The following is a 16,219-nucleotide window of genomic DNA, read 5'->3' on the forward strand; positions in this document are numbered from 1 at the left end:
CTGAATTACTTTTCTATTTTGTGCCCTCACGTTCAGGGCATTCCACTGGGCACCTTTATCCCCTGTGTGCATGTTTGCATTCCTTCTTCCTCAAATCTCTGAAAAACTTTAAATTTCCTGAATTTTGACATCAGCATTCCTGGCCAGATTTTTCAAAACATCTATCCAATTCTTCAACCCTACCTAAAACAACTCAGTTCTTATATGAATTTCCAGCTGTTGTGTGAGTTTTATACTTGTCCAATTTTCTCTGTTGAATACTTTTAAGATTTTTCTCAAAGTGTTCCACATCCTCAAAGTAGCCCCTATTCTGTCCACCATATTTGGAAACAATTTTTATCTCTTACCGGAAACCTTCACTGACTGTTTAAACTTGGTTCCACATTCTAATGTCACCTGCTTCAGTAGCGTATCTACTATGGGCAGCCACATATTTCCGTTATCTATGTATAACATCTGTACACATATGCATGTGTTTCGTTCATCAATAAATGGCTGACACATTGAATACAACTTTGTTACTGTTTGATGTTCATTGCATTACAATTTTATTGAAAATAAAGACTATGTTATCTTATATTGTGTCAAACCTCTTAGCACCTAGAATAATACCATGTACAAAGAAGGTATTAATGATTAAAGTGATTAATCTAAGATAATGAACTTTCCACACAACCATTATAGCCTCCTTCAAGCGCACGGCTCCTGTCGAAATCCCAGCTTTGATTCTATTTAGATGACTCATAAATATTTTTCTATCAGTTTTTATTATGTAGCATATCCATATAAGTACAGGATTCCACAACCATTTATACTTTGTGTTAATCATTATAATTGCCAGACTGCACTGAAATGGTTCAGTTGCTTCCTGTGACTAGAGAGCCTAATAGCGCTGCAATAAGCTCTGTACATTCTCCATCCCACTTTGAGTCTTGTGAGCCCTCAAGTCTCACATGATTTATAAATGTACAGCCTTTGTATAACAACATACCCTGTCTTGTTTTGCACATGTAATCATTTGCACTGTCTTCAGCCAACTGAAATTTCTTAGACATTTGCCTCGAGTCTCACATAGTGCTTCTCCAGGGCAAGTAAGTACATTAATCAAGGATTTGTGAATGACATGGCTTAAAAAAAAAAAAAAAGAATCAGCAGGGTAAATACACGTAATGATATCTGCAGAATTATGGTTACTTTTAAGTGACTATTTTATCTTTCCAATGACCGATCTACGAGAGAGAGAAAGTTTTAATATTTTTAAAAATTGGCCTGGTTTTCAGTATTCTCTGAGGAGGCAATGACCTGCCTGACATCAAATATGAAAGGATAATTTAGTTCCTTAGGCATTCAGTCAGGATTCAATTGGGTCAGAAACAATACCTTACCTTATGAAGGGAAGTACTTCAAATTTTACAAGCAGGCATAGGACTATGCTCCAGGAAATACATAATTTGTTTATTTACTATGCCTCTAAGCTAAATAATACACAAAGCTTTTAAATTCTCTGAACTTTCTAAAGGTACAAAGCTCTCACTTTGTCTTTCTCTCTCTCTCTGTCTCTCTCTCTTTCCATATATATACATTTTTCTAACTCTTCTAACTTGGGAAGCAGCAGTAATGAGGCATTTTGGAATGTCTCTACATTGAACACAAATTTTGTAGTAGAAAAAAACGTGCCACAAGCATGTGACATATTACACCTCCTTTTATTTTACAGGGTTATGTTTTGTGTGTGTGTGCTCTTTCTTATTAAATGCTATTTCTTTGAGTTATCCAAAATATTAGAGAGATTGCTAAAGAGTTTCAAGCCCCTTTCATATAAGAATTGTGCAACAAAAATGATACCATAAATAAGAATGATTTTTTTAAAACACTAATGTTTGGAGCTTTTAAAATAGAATTCTGGAGTGTAATGTTTCATAAGGGTCATACAAAATCCTATAGAGAGCAATATGACTTGAGTGGGGAAAGAGGGATGTACCACATATGGCTTACAAATTGCTTCATCGGATTCTTCACGTTTGCAAAACTCAAGAACAGCAATTCCGATTGGCTCAACAAGTTTAGGCAATTACCTTACAGATGCAGTAACAGTGAAGAAAGTTCAGTTCAATTTCTGCAAGCACTAGTCCAAATGAGAACTGCAAGCAAAGCAATGAGTAGTGATTTTTTTCCCCCAGTTCTTAATGCTCTAGGCAAGGGATTCAATCCTAAGGGCTGTGCTATTGAGAACAGGGAAGAATACTGAGCAATGGGGAGTGATTTCAGTGCATGCTGTTGTTGGCGCTGGTGGAGAAGAAATAACAAATCAGAAGGAAAAAATAAAGGGGCAACTGGGAATAATAAAAGATAAGTAAGACTATCAGTGAAAAATAATATTTTTATAAAATGATAAATGAGGAGAAAAGATTTGTTCTCTTGAGACACAAAAACTTTTAAAAGAAGTCGTCCGATCTTCAGAGGGCTGGAAGTGTTAATAATGTACTTGGGGATATTTAAGTTATTGTTACTGGTTTGCTGATATTGCTGTTTTTAGCTTCCAAATGGCTTTGGGTAAGTAACAATCTTCCATTTAAAATCTGTCTGCCCTGCTGACACTCTCTGATCACATTGCTTACTCAGAGCAGGTGTTTCATGAAACCAGCTTTCAGTGCCAATAATGAAGCACCTTAGAGGGTCCATATCTCAGCACAGATGTATGTAGTTTTGAAGTCTGAAATCTCTGGTGTGCTCGAATTTGGAAATTTAAAGCAAAGAGCAAATAGTTTTCTTGTGTAATGTTAATGTCTTTCTCTTCTTCTTTAGAAAATATGTGGGCTTCATGTGTTAGAAATGGATGTTATTTTCCCTGCATTATGGCACGGTAGGAAAGATCTGTGAGGCAGAGAAGCTTTTATTCTCATTATACTGTATATGTGGAAGCACTAAGAAATATGAAATCCTTCACTGGGGCAGACTAAAAGATTTCCATTTCGTCTGGAGGGGAAATGTGCCAAAGTGGCTGAAAATAATTCAAGTAATTGGCAAAGAGCTGTACTCGAAGGAGCCTTTTGGTGTAATTTGATTTTGTGCCTTTTAGGGGAGCAAGTGAGATGTGATTCTACCTGCCCCTGAGGGCCAAGAGATTTTAAACATTACAGAATCCTTAAGGTAGATGATGATGAACCACAATGCCAAAAGACACCTGGAATTGTGATATTCTTTAGAAATAATAATAATGATGATAATGCTCAACTGAGTTAAAGTATGTCCCTTACCATGCGCAGTCTGTATTTTGCCTTAACACTGAGAAAAGAGTCTCGCTTAAGACCTACACGCTCCTCGGCCTACAAATTTATAGGATTATTGCTAAATTCCATAAGTGCTGTTAGTAATAACGGATGGCAATAACCAACTCAATCAGAATCAGGCATTTGTAATTTATAGATGGGCACCCATGGCATTACAATACAATGACCCTGCTTACCGCGAGTCCTAAACTCGCAGGGCAGCCAAGCTTGTTGTGGCATACTCCTTCGTAAGTCACCACCAGCATCCCTTCTCATTACGGCTTCTTCGTGCATCTTGGATCTTCTTCACACAGAGACTTAGAGTCTATTAGTTTCCAATTTATTCCTCCTAAGGAAAAGACAGCTTTTTATGTGTTGCTTTTACCTTTGGGGAAATGCCAATTTCTTTAAAATAATTTTAGTGGTAGAATTTTAAGCAATTTTACACAAGGAATCCTTAAACATTTCTCTTTTTCTGAGACCTGAATGTAAGGCAGCCTCTGACTCTATTAATATTTCTCATATGGAAATAAGTAGAAGATTTGAGTTCCTATCCACCCAAGACTGTACGACCAACTTGTAACTTCAGCACTGAGTATGCCTACATTCTTTTCACTGCTTACCCACAGAACTAAGGAATAAGAAGAAAAGGATGAAGGAGAAGTCTCAGGACAAGGCCATACATGTATATCACAGTGTATCAATGTCGGAGCTCTGGAGATCCTCCCACCGGCAGGCCACACTAAACTGCAGGAGTCCTCAGGTATTCCCTTAGCTCAGTGGTTCTCAAACTTTAGCTCAAATAAAAATCACCTGAGGGCTTGTTTAAAAACAACTTGACGGGTCCCACTCTCAGAGTTCTTTAATCCACAGGTCTTAGGTGGGGATGGATATTTATATTTTTAACACTTGTCCAACTGATGTTAATGCGGTTTGTCAGGGGACCACACTATGGCTCAATAGTCCCATCCCCCCAAACATTTTATTCCCCATACTCTCAATTTTATTTAGTATACCCTAAGCATCACACAGAAATATGTAATATATGAAGTTCAGAACTAACATTGTCTAAGAAAAAAAATCTGTGTTCATGTTTTTATACAGTTCTATGAGTAAAGTGTCCCAAATTCATTATTATGTTCAATGAAAAACATAGGATTTGAAAATTAGTGAAGGACTTCCAGTTTTAAATACCTCATCTGATAAGGGGTAGATATATTTTTTCCCTGGTGTGCCTATTAAGAAATACTAAAACTCTGGACATTATATATAAAACAACATAAGAAAGACTGTAAAGGGAGGAGAGAGAAAGGCAGACCAGCTGGGGACCTAAGAAGTAACATGGCAGTGAATTCACTGGATTTCCTTTTGGCTCCATTTATCCCAGACTAGATGCTAGAGAAGCAGCAGTCCAGAAATACCACTGGGTGCAAACCAAAAATATCCAACTAAAACCTGCTCTCACAAGACAAAGGACCAGGCAAGGACAACACAGCAAAACAAAAATCTTTTACGGGATAACTGATCTACTGCAGCCAAGCACCATGGAAAAAAACTATAGAAGATGGGGAAAATGGAGAGATGTTGGTCAAAGGGTACAAAATTTCACTTATAAGATAGGTAAGTTCTAGGTATCTAAAGTAGAGCATTGTAACTATGGTTAATAATGTATACTTGAACTTTGCTAAGAGAGTAATCTTAAGTGTTCTCACCACACACACGCGCACGCTAAGTGGTAACTATGGGAAGTAATGGGTATATCAAGTAAACTTATCATTATAATCATTTCGCAATATTTACACATATTAAATCATCACCTTGTATATCTTAGACTTACATAATTTGTCAATTATATCTCAATAAAACTGGGAAAAAAGATAAAAACCATGGCCCCATTTCCACTCTGATCAACAAAGGCCAGTGGAAAGCTTAAAATTCACTCTTCCCCAGCAGCAATGAAGTGCTCATCCTTGTCAGGATGGCACTGGAGCTGGGAATTACGTGTCTTCCTCGAGATAAAAAGCTTCCTCACTTTATGGTGTTAGTGGAGACCACATGGGATCCAGGACTGGCACCTCCAACAGGCTGTGATGAGGTAATCCATTCTTCCTACCAACGTGGTATCCCAGAAGACCCAGTGGGAAGCCTGGACTTTCTTCACTTTCCAACAATAACAAGTCTTTCCTACTACCCTATGATGTCCATGCAAGTCACATGGAGAGCAATATCAAGGAGACACTCCCCCTTCCAGCTCTGATGGGGTCAGCATAGGTCTACTAAGGACCCTAAACTTGATCCCACCAAGCAGCAGCAAGGAGGCAATCCTATCTACACAGCCAACAAAAGAGTACCTGGGCTTGTACCTCCTTTGGCAGTGATGAGGTGACCTGGTACCCCCAACCTGTGCCCACCAGCACAGTATCACGAGGAAGCCTGCTCAAATGTAAGATTTGAGCATGACCCAGAGTCTCATAAGAGAATACACAAAATGTCCAGGATACAATTTAAAAAACACTCAGGGGTGCCTGGGTGGCTCAGTTGACTGAGCATCCCATTCTCAATCTCAGCTCAGGTCTGTCTTGATTTCAGGGTCGTGAGTTCAAGACCTACATTGGGCTCTCCACTGGGTGTAGAGCTTACTTAAATAAACAAAAAACAAAAACACTCATAATTTTTTATTGGTCCTACACTTAGTCACTGGAAAATCAGAGACAAACGTTTTGTTATAGATTCCAACAAAAAATTTTCTACCGTTCTGGTCCAAACCTTACAGTGATTAGCTTTCTAAGCACAGCGAAGATTGTCCTTCTGAAGAACTTTGTCCTTTACAGAGGTCAGTGGAGTGTTTATTACTCTAAAAATCAAAAGGTCTGAAATGGGGATAGCATTGTTTGCTTCTGATAAAGAGTGTGCAATGTACTGAGAAGGTTTTAAAGTCAGTCGGAAAAATCCATTTTCAAATCCTTGTTTTCCCCTTTACCAGGAATATGATCTTGGTTAAATTTATTAACCTATCTAAGCTTTTAGTTTCTTTGCCTATAAACTGTAGTAGTAGTAGTAGCAGTAGTAGTTGTCGTAATAGTAGAAACCTGGTAGTCATATAATAGTAGCATTAATGGAAGCAGTAGTATGTGCTAGTCACTTTACCTATATTATCTAACTATCAGGACCGGGTCTCAAAACCATGGCTGTTAATTTCAAAGTCTGTATCTCATCAGGGACACCATACAACCTCTCAGAGAACTAAATGCAATAGTTTTGGTAAAAGAATTTAGTGCACTGTCAAATCACTATGTTTTATACCTGAAACAAAAATAATATATATCAATTATACTTCAATAATATAAAAGGATGAAAATTTTTTTAAAAGTAAAATTAGTGCCAACATAGCACTGAATGTTATCTCTCTTCATTTTCAAGTGGTATTTATATATGTATATGTATTATATATAATACACGTATACATGTATAATACATACTATATGCATACATATTATATATATCATATATATACATACATATGTGTGTATATCTACACACACACACTTTATGTCAGTGCTTTATGTCAATGCCTTACCAATAAAAAATCTTCCAATTCATTTGGCAAATTTCAATGCTTTAATGTTCTTTCTGAAATCAGATAAACCTAATAGATATAATTTCCCACTAATGTAATTTAAAGGTTATTATAGAAATTTAGTAAGTTTATATTTACAAATTATTATTTTATTCAGAATATTTTATTGAGTGCCTTATGAAGGCACTTGACTAGGTTAATGACAATAAAAAGAAACTCAAGAGTCAGTTACTATTCTGTGTACCTGGAGCCTTTAGATATTCTTATTTCCAAAGCACAATGCACAGAATAATACCACCAACCTTTTCAATAAATTCATTCATAAATAAAGTTTCATTTGATTGGCATCAAAGCCATTTTTTTAAATATGCAAAGGCAACCAATAAAGAAGTCATTAAATCAAGAAATAGAGCTCTAGCAACAGAAGTCTAGGGAGGGGAATTTCCAGGATCATGGCTGCAGAGCTGGCCTAGAAAATCAGGAGCCTATTTTCAAGGAGTAGATAATAATGTGTTCTGGGGGGAATCTGCTAGAGAGACAAATATAATGGAAAAATAATCTGATGTATTTGATCATTTAAAAACAATACTGAATGCTGCTGGAGGGTGTGCAAAAAACTGATAGACAACGAGACAAATGAGAACAATAAGGAAATTTTTAGCTCTAGGGGAAAAAAACATGTAAGAGGAAATATAGTATGCTCCTTGGGTCTACAGTGAATAGTGTTTATGATAATATAAAAATTAAATAGAACTGTAACTTCGAGTTGGGACATGATGCTATTGGGATACTGAAGGGAAACAGAGCAGGATGTTTAAGAGAGCTAAAACCTCATCTGCCGTAATAGGAAGGTAACAGATGAGACCTAAACTACACAAATCAACAATTAGCAATATTATAATATTACTTAGAAATAGGAACACAAATACGCAGAAGAAAAGGCTAAAAAGAGTTGAGAATAACACTAATAAAGAACAAGGCAGAGAGTGAGAAAGGGCAAGGCAGAGAAGTCTATTTTTTTAGAAATAAGATTTTAATAATGTTTTCATTTATTAACTAGGTGTATACTAATTTATTTTTTAAATAAGAAAGCTATAAAATAGCATATATGGTATTAATTTTATTTGTGCAAAATGTATAAAATTAAACAAATATATTAAAGCTTTAGTATTGGGAGTTATAAAACCAGAGGAGACTTCTTGACCTTTCCTCAACATAGTGTATCAGATAAGGAATGTGATCAAGTTTAATAATTTTCCAGTGTATCAGGGAAATGCTTCAGCCTTGTAAAACCAAACACTCTTCTAAATACAAACCTTCCTTTGCATATTTATGGAGTAGATTGCTCAAGGTTGTAGTGAGTTATAAGTGTGAGCAAAATCAAGTTGCCCCTTAATGTTAGGTCTTCTTTGCTTTATTTACCATTTACTTGGTTTTTTTGTTTGCTGTCTTTTCTTTTCAGGTTTTGGTTTTTCCTTTTAAAAAATCTCACTGTATTGTCTGGGCCATCTACATCAATACAGAATTCTGTTCTGTTTCGTTTTCAGACCATGCTATATTTCTCCACCAGGGAAATCTACACTTGAAATTGTGCTATGAAGAAATGAGGACATCGGGGAGAAAATGTGTGAAGGTAAGAGAGCAGTGATCAAGGAGCACAGTTAGGAGGTGGAAATGAAGAGAGAGAGGGAACAGCAATCACTTTACCTCAGGCTACAGTCAGTAACTAGCAGAGTAATAGAAGACAGAGGGGAAAGGTGCCACAGATTTATCATGAATACAACTGCTCCGCGAAATCCAGGGAGACGCCAAGCATCTTTTTTCTGTCTCTTTAAACATTTTATATAATTAAAGAAATAAAACCTGCCTACAAGTTACTTTTAAAAATACTTTTCTTTCTGGTCCCCAATAATTTCAGGAATCCTAAATTGTCAGAAACACACCATGATTTCAAAAACAGAGCTTCCCCTCACCAGAAGGCCTGGTAGGGAAGTAAATTTCAGCCTTTAGTTATGGCTACTCTGGCTTTTCCAGGCTTATTTCTTCTTCAGACAAATTCCATTCCCCCAGAAGCTACTCTATCAAGAGCTTCTCAACCATGCTATTAATGTGAAAATGAAAAATCTGCTTTATAGAGGCAGCACTCATGGGAAGAAGCATGCTGGCTCAGTGAGCTTCTAAGACTCTTGATTACCTGGAATTTCTGAAGCTTTTGCAGTTGTTAATGTACCTCTTGCAAAATAATGAGATTTCAACCTTTTCCAAACACAGTGGCTTTGCTTTTCCTTAGACAAACTCCTGCGCACATTTTACATTTCTAACTCCACTTTCCTCTGGCCTTCTTCCCAGCAATCCCTACTTGCATTCTACCTGCCATTTGCTTTTAATCTAGAAACCAAAATAACAATAATTATTCTATCAGATAACAGGTGATGTTTCCAAATACATGGTAGGAGAGGGCTGTTTTTCTTTTGCTACTCTGAGTTGAAATATGATGGCTAATTCAAAGAAAGAAATTATACAGTTTAACGTTTTATATTATCCAATAACTATTAAAAGAAATACGTGGGTAGGAGAATCCTTACTTTAAGGGAGGTCAAGTTTGCTAAGGTAGCTTACCTAGATTTCAAAAAAAGGGAAGTTTTTAAGGATTCCTGATATGTGTAGTTTTCATATCATATCACTGTAGCCTTAGCTTTCCCTCAACATTTTGGGGAAAAAAAATCCCAGTAAACAAAAATTCAATCTTAATGTCTGAAATCTCTTTACCAAGCCATAGCATTTTCTTTGAGCTTCTATTTTTTGGACTCCTTAAAATTTTCACATTTCTCCCTGGGATTTATCAGAATGTTTGCTATTTCTCTAGTAGATATTGTGAATCCCAGAAGCACATACTCTTACACAAATGAAACTCCTCTTCACCTTGAGCATGTAGCCAAAAGATGTTTATAGCAAAGCAGCTCAGGGTCCAGTGTTGTAACAGTCATAATTGTTTAAGGTTTGGAAGAATAACCAAAACGAGTGGCTTTTCTTTTATCTGCCAGACTCTGTCTTTAACTCCAATTTCTTCATTTTCCTTCTGCGGATTTCCAGTGTTCTACTTACAATTTAAATAGGGGCTGAATTTAGACTGTGAAATATATTAAACCCCAGTAAAACATACACCACAGGATTTTTTAATATAGAAGATGAATATGGATTTATGAGTAAAAATCATCAGACCTAATTTGATAAACTGAACAACACTGGAGAAAATGGTAGATCAGTGGTGATATGTGATCATAAAAATATCCTACTCTTTCTTTTATTAGATTTTGGTATAAGTTGGCATCTCTAAGTCCCAAGATATAACTGTCATAAAATGCACATGATAATTATATTAAAATCCTTAGAATATTAAAATTTACAGTTCAGATTCTTTTGTTAGATGGGTAACTAAATTTAATTGATATTTTGTACACAAAATAATGCTCTAACTTTCTTCCATAGTGAGAGAACAGAGTTCCGCATAGATTAATTTTCTAGATAACTGAAGCTTATAGTACCATTACCTTGTTAAATTATTTTTCTATAGCTGCTATAAATTTACCATTACAACACTCAGATATGCAATAATATCCTCCCATTATTCCTCGAGAGTAATTTTATTTCACTGTTCCCCATTTCTGAAGATTAAGGAAATTTCAATTTTGCAAATTCAAGAGTAGACACAATCACTTCCAATTTAAATCCCAATCTCTTTGAGATCATTATGCAGTCACTAAAGTAGTCCCTGTTCCCTCTTTGGCATGCCTTCTTCTTGGATGGCTCTGGCTCAGGGAAGGCTGACAAAATATCATGGCACAGAGGGACAGCAAGGGCAGAGGGGAAAACACAAGAGCGCTGCAACAAGTCTGTGGTCCTTACCATTCCCTGTGGCCTCCTGAGTGTTTTTCATCCCCATTCACCTACTGAGGATGTCTGAGGTTCTTCCAAGGTCTCTGCCTTTCTGGTACACTCACTCTGCAACCTGTTTATTCTAAATGCTTCCACTTCAAGAGTCTTGGCTGCCCCCCACCCCGACCCCCCACGCACGCTGCTAAGATGTCTGATACCAAGCCATCTAACACTGCTTTCAGGCCCACTAAAAAAGGTAGTAAAACAGTCAGTGCTACTTTACCTGTTAAGCACCATGTTGAGCATGGGGTTTCTTCCCAATGCTTGCTGTTTCCCTGCACACACAAAGTCACCGCAACTAACTCCAGTCACATCTCCAAATCTCCCTCTTACTCCTGTCAGTCAAATTCTTACCTCTTCAGGAGTTTTTACATCATCCTAGAGTTCTCACTCTAGTTGATGCTATAACTGGATCAGAGTCTTCCCATGCTGTGGCTCTTGATATTTTAAGCCAAGGTTTTAGAAATAAAAGTGCCTATTTCTTTATCAAAAATAACGATTAAAAATTGGGGGGCTTTCAAGTTCATAATCTCTGGAGAATTTTAAAATCAATCTACAAATTTAAAGCAGAAAAATTACTTTGTTTTGTCCTAGACTAAATCCGTCCTTCTGCACAGACAATGAATACTCCTAGTGGAGAGTTGCAATGCAATTATTAAAATAATAATACTGATGATGAAAAAAAGAAACTGGCTAGAAATCCCCAAATATTATCCCATGATAACAAGTTTTAAATAACAAAGTCTCTTAGACTTTAACACTTTCCTGCCTCTCCAGGTAAAATCACTTAGCCTTCTATTTATGATTCGGAGTCAGTTTTAGTTATCTCTTTAAAAATGTGTATGCTGCAATTATGATGTTCTAATTTAATCCCTTACTCTACCATGTATTAGCTTGGCAAATGACTTAGGCTCACATGTAAATTAGGGATAAAAGCAATATCTATCACATAAGATAGTTGTTGGGAATTAGTAAAATGACTCAAATAAAGTGTCTAACATAGGGCCTCCACATAAATGCTCAATAATTGTTAGCTATCATTGTTTTAAAATTATTAACTATACAGAGGATTTCTTCAAGGTGCACAGAATGTAGGCTTATATTCTGAATAAAGCCACATAGGTTTACTGTTTGAGTTCCTCTCTTCCAATCAGGATCAGTTGATACTGTCCTCTTTTTTTCCAGATTAGATTATAAGACAGAAGAAGCAGAAACTAACCAAGTAAGAATGAGGGCCTTGAATTTGAGGCTATTATTACAAAAACATAATAATCTCTAGAAAGTAGTTTGGGTACCAGATTAAGGATGAGGTGGTATCTTTATCTTTTTCATCATTAATACATTGAAAAAAAATACTTGAAGTTAATTTTGATTTTAAAAAAAAAAAAATTGCATTAATATACCCTTTATTTATTTGGATTACTGAGTGTTGCCATCTTAAATTTTATGCTCAAGGTAAAATCATCTCACCCTAATCCTAGCCCTGTTGGGTACTTTAGAAGAGTCATGGGTGGAACAAGAGTAAGCAGAAAAAGGAGCCTATCTTTATATGACATATCAGGATAAGAGTTGCAAATTCAAATATTTTCATGGGCCAAGACATTGAGATAAGTGATTCCAGTAGGTTTGGGGTAAAATGGCAGTGTGTGATAGGACCTGTGATTAAAGCAAATGCTTGAAAATCTAAGGGCATTCAAGGGGCGCCTGGGTGGCTCAGTCCGTTAAGCCTCTGCCTTTGACTCAGGTCATGATCCCAGAGTCCTCCACTCAGATTGAGCCCTGCATCTGTCTCCATGCTCAGTGGGGAGGGGAGTCTGCTTCTCCCTCCGCCCTCCCCCTGCTCATACTCTCTCTCTTTCACTCTCAAATAAATAAATGAAAATCTTTAAACAAATATTTAAATAAATAAATAAAGGCATTCAAATTCAGAATTTTAAAGACACTAGCCAGCCAAATTAAAAAGACTGAGGTTGAAATTTTGTGACCTTGATTTAAGAGAATGGTCTTGCACTCACCTAAAGTCAGAAGAAGCTGGGATTGAATTTTCTACTGTTTGGCTTCTACAGTTGGATTTTGCTACTATTAGAATAGTGCTAAATCCTCCAGAGTGCTGAGGTTGGGAATAAAGATTTGCATTATTTCCATTGCATGTCGCTGTGTGTCTTCCATGTGATCTTAAGATAAGAGAGGTTGCAGACCTGTATTTAGCATTAATGTCTTTCCTCTGTCTACTTTCTATTCAATATCTCATGTTAGGGACTAAAAAAATCTGTTAAGCAAGCAGTAAGATTTGTTTTTAAATAAAAGATGTGGCTCTAAGTGAAGCCCTAAAAGTTCCTTCTATAGATAAAATTGCACATGTTTTAAATCTAGAATGTTTTAAAGTTTACTTTGAGAGATAGAGTGCCATATCAGAAAGAGTATGAATAGCTTTGGAGTGAGCTATAGCTAGGTTCAAATCCCAGCTCTGCTACTAATGAATTATGGAAGTTCAAGCAGGTCATTTTAGTTCTATTGCTATATTCCTCCTCTGAACAATAAGACTAAAACTTCCCATCTCATAGGTTATTGTAAAAAACAAATATCACAGCATACAGCGCTCTGTATATGATAGTTGCCAATAAAATGTTCACACATCATAAAATAATAATTAAGAGGCAATGTTTTACCTACTCTTTCACCTCTTGGTTATATTGCAGATTAATAAATTCACAAAATAATAACCACTGAAAAGCTGATGGGCTGCTTTATACATAAAGAATATAAATGAGCCACTGTATATGAGTCTGTGTATAATAGGGAGACAATTATAAGCGATTCTATTTTTGATGTCCTCAAATGTGACTTTAGACAAGTCATGTAGGCAGAACAAAATATGTTTAAAATATATCACTACTTCTCAATTCTTACTTTGTCAGGACTATGCTTTTGGTTCTTTCCTATAAGAGTAAATAAAATCTTTAATAAATGTAAGTCCTCCCCCCAAATTAGGTATTATATGTTGATTATGCCACTCAACCAATAAATGTGTTAGTAAGCCCTTTAAGTCATAAAAAGATTTATAAACAAATATTCACTAAAAGAATCTAGAGTTCAAAGTACACCCAATTAGAATTCAGAAAAGAGATGAGTTTTTAAATGCAATTTTAAACTTGGAAAGGGAATCTATCAGGAGGTAATTGATTCCACCAAAGAGAAGTAATGATTGAAAATGTTCTGTCACTAGAGGATCCTCTGGAATATAAAAATGCATGGAAAAAGCAATAAGTAGGTTACACATTTGAGAACACATTTGAAAAATAAAGCTTTGTAGCGTACTCATTAGCAAACAGCAGGAATCCCTAAAACAGTATGAGATTATTCAAACACTTTTTTCTTAAGCAATATTCCAAGGAGAATAGTGGTGTGGCAAATAAATGTATAATCAATTAGAAGTGTCCTCAACTACATGAGTGCACATTATTGCATGTCTTGTTATACTAGTGACATTCCAGCCCCGTGCGAGCCCAGTAGCTGATTTTACAAGATACACAGTAATACACTCCCCTGTATGAGAAAGCAAGATGGAGCACTAGGGGGGTTGGTGACATGGGACTAAAACTTGCCTGTGCAATTGTAGATATCCATAGTGCAAGTCTCATAAAATTCGGAAACAGAAGGAACACTGATTTGACTGAAGCATATTTGGCTCTGATCCTTTTCCCTTGGATTTCTAAGATCAAAGCAGATGATGGTACCAGAAAATATTATAAAAATCAAAAATAGTATTTACTAAAAAAAGAACATGTGGCTAAAAATTAAAATTGAAGGCCTATAGTTTCTTAAAATTTGGGATCCTTTGAAAGATTTGAGATTTCAAGGGTTATTTTGTGTGGGCTTTTTCAAATGTCCTTTTTTATTGCCTAACTTTGTAATGATCTTCCTATTTATGGTGTTTCTCTTTGTTAGGCTGCAGCTTTGCCCTTGCTCTAATCAACTCCTAGTATAAATAAATACTTTGGTTATAATGTTTCAAAAAAGCTTATGAATGTTAAAATAGAAAAGGGCTTCTTCCTCTCTAAACCTATAATTCCTCCTCACCCCCGCATCTCCTGACCAAACCAATCCTCTTGTCTCACCTCCTTTGGCCTCCAAAGTCGTTCCTTCCAATTCAGAAGACTTCATTAAATGTGATTTGGAATGCTGTACCAATGTGTTCTTTAAGGGAAAATATACTAAAGAAGTAGATATAAATAGAATAAATAGATGTATAAAATCGTATTGGAGAAGCTCAGAAGTGCTGCACTCAAGAAAAGCACGGCGATTGACAAGCAATTTAAGCTGGAGTGTGAAAGGATGCAGAAATAACAAGATTTGCATGAAAAATATTGAGATCATGAGAACATCAAATTTAAACGAAAAACTCATGTGCCTCATGATTTAATCATGAGGGTTGACATTACTGTTATAACTTTCAATATCCTTGGCTTTTGAAAATAGTTCTATAATGAGGGTGGAGTATATCTATCTATACAGAAAACCAGTGTTATTTTATCCAGTCAGCTCATTACTATGAAAAACAGGGTTACAAGAATCTTAAATCTTAATCTGTATGTTGGGATGCCCAAACATTAGGTATGGCTGAGCACTTATTTTTGGTCAGGGACTCAAAGCAAAAGAGAAAAACTAAGTCAGGTTGTGAAACAATCCATTATGTAATCAATTATGATTAACCAACCCACAAAAAGCGAAAGGAAATTGTTTGATGTTAATATTTCTGCACTTATCATATGAAAACATTTAACAACTGTCCAGGAGCAAGGATGGAGATGCTTCTGTAGAAGTCATTTAAAGGGCTCTATATTGACCTGGTAAGCATCATTCCCACGGATCAGGCAGCTGACATAAAGTAGGTCTTATTTTTCTTTCCCTTTTATTTTTTATGGCATAATAGGTGGTCTGAAAATCTAGATGCACTTGTTATCTCAGAGGAGAAATGCAGTTCCGACTTCTGTTTATACTTTCATATCATACTGTATTGCTGTGAACCTGGATGGCACTTCCAGTGGGACGCCATGTTTAGCCCATGAATGAGAAGACTGTCACAATCAAAAGTGCTTCAGGCACAAACAGATTTGAAACAATCTTCCTACTGACTGGAAGAGAAAAGGCTGGTTCTGAAGATCATTAAAGGTTCTATTGATGTGGTTTAGGGGGCACACATTTAGATTTTCAAATGTGTTTTACATTTGGAACAGTTTTACTTGCATTAAAGCTCAGTTGCTTTCCCCGAGAACTCTCCTTCTTTGTCATCATTTGCAGAAGCTTTCACAGAGAACTTACTGTTCCAACTGGGAAGGAGGTGGGAGAGGTGGGGAATGCAAAGCTGGCGTTTGAACTAGCTCTCTTGACTCCGAGATGCCAGGATCACCTGCTCGGCAACATTCTGCAGAGTGTG

At 36.2% G+C, this 16,219-nt stretch overlaps 1 long non-coding RNA gene across 1 annotated transcript; it reads left to right on the forward strand.

Annotated features, from left to right (window-relative positions):
* Window positions 1-2,142: 2,142 nt before the first annotated feature.
* On the forward strand, window positions 2,143-15,770 carry LOC123000592 (uncharacterized). Its single transcript, XR_008957352.1, has 5 exons — window positions 2,143-2,553; window positions 3,899-4,032; window positions 4,657-4,889; window positions 8,394-8,479; window positions 15,716-15,770. It is a non-coding gene; the product is annotated as an uncharacterized LOC123000592 (long non-coding RNA).
* Window positions 15,771-16,219: the final 449 nt, after the last annotated feature.

This window comes from Ursus arctos, unplaced genomic scaffold (assembly GCF_023065955.2).
Source record: "Ursus arctos isolate Adak ecotype North America unplaced genomic scaffold, UrsArc2.0 scaffold_4, whole genome shotgun sequence".
NCBI classification, from domain to species: Eukaryota; Metazoa; Chordata; class Mammalia; order Carnivora; family Ursidae; genus Ursus; species Ursus arctos.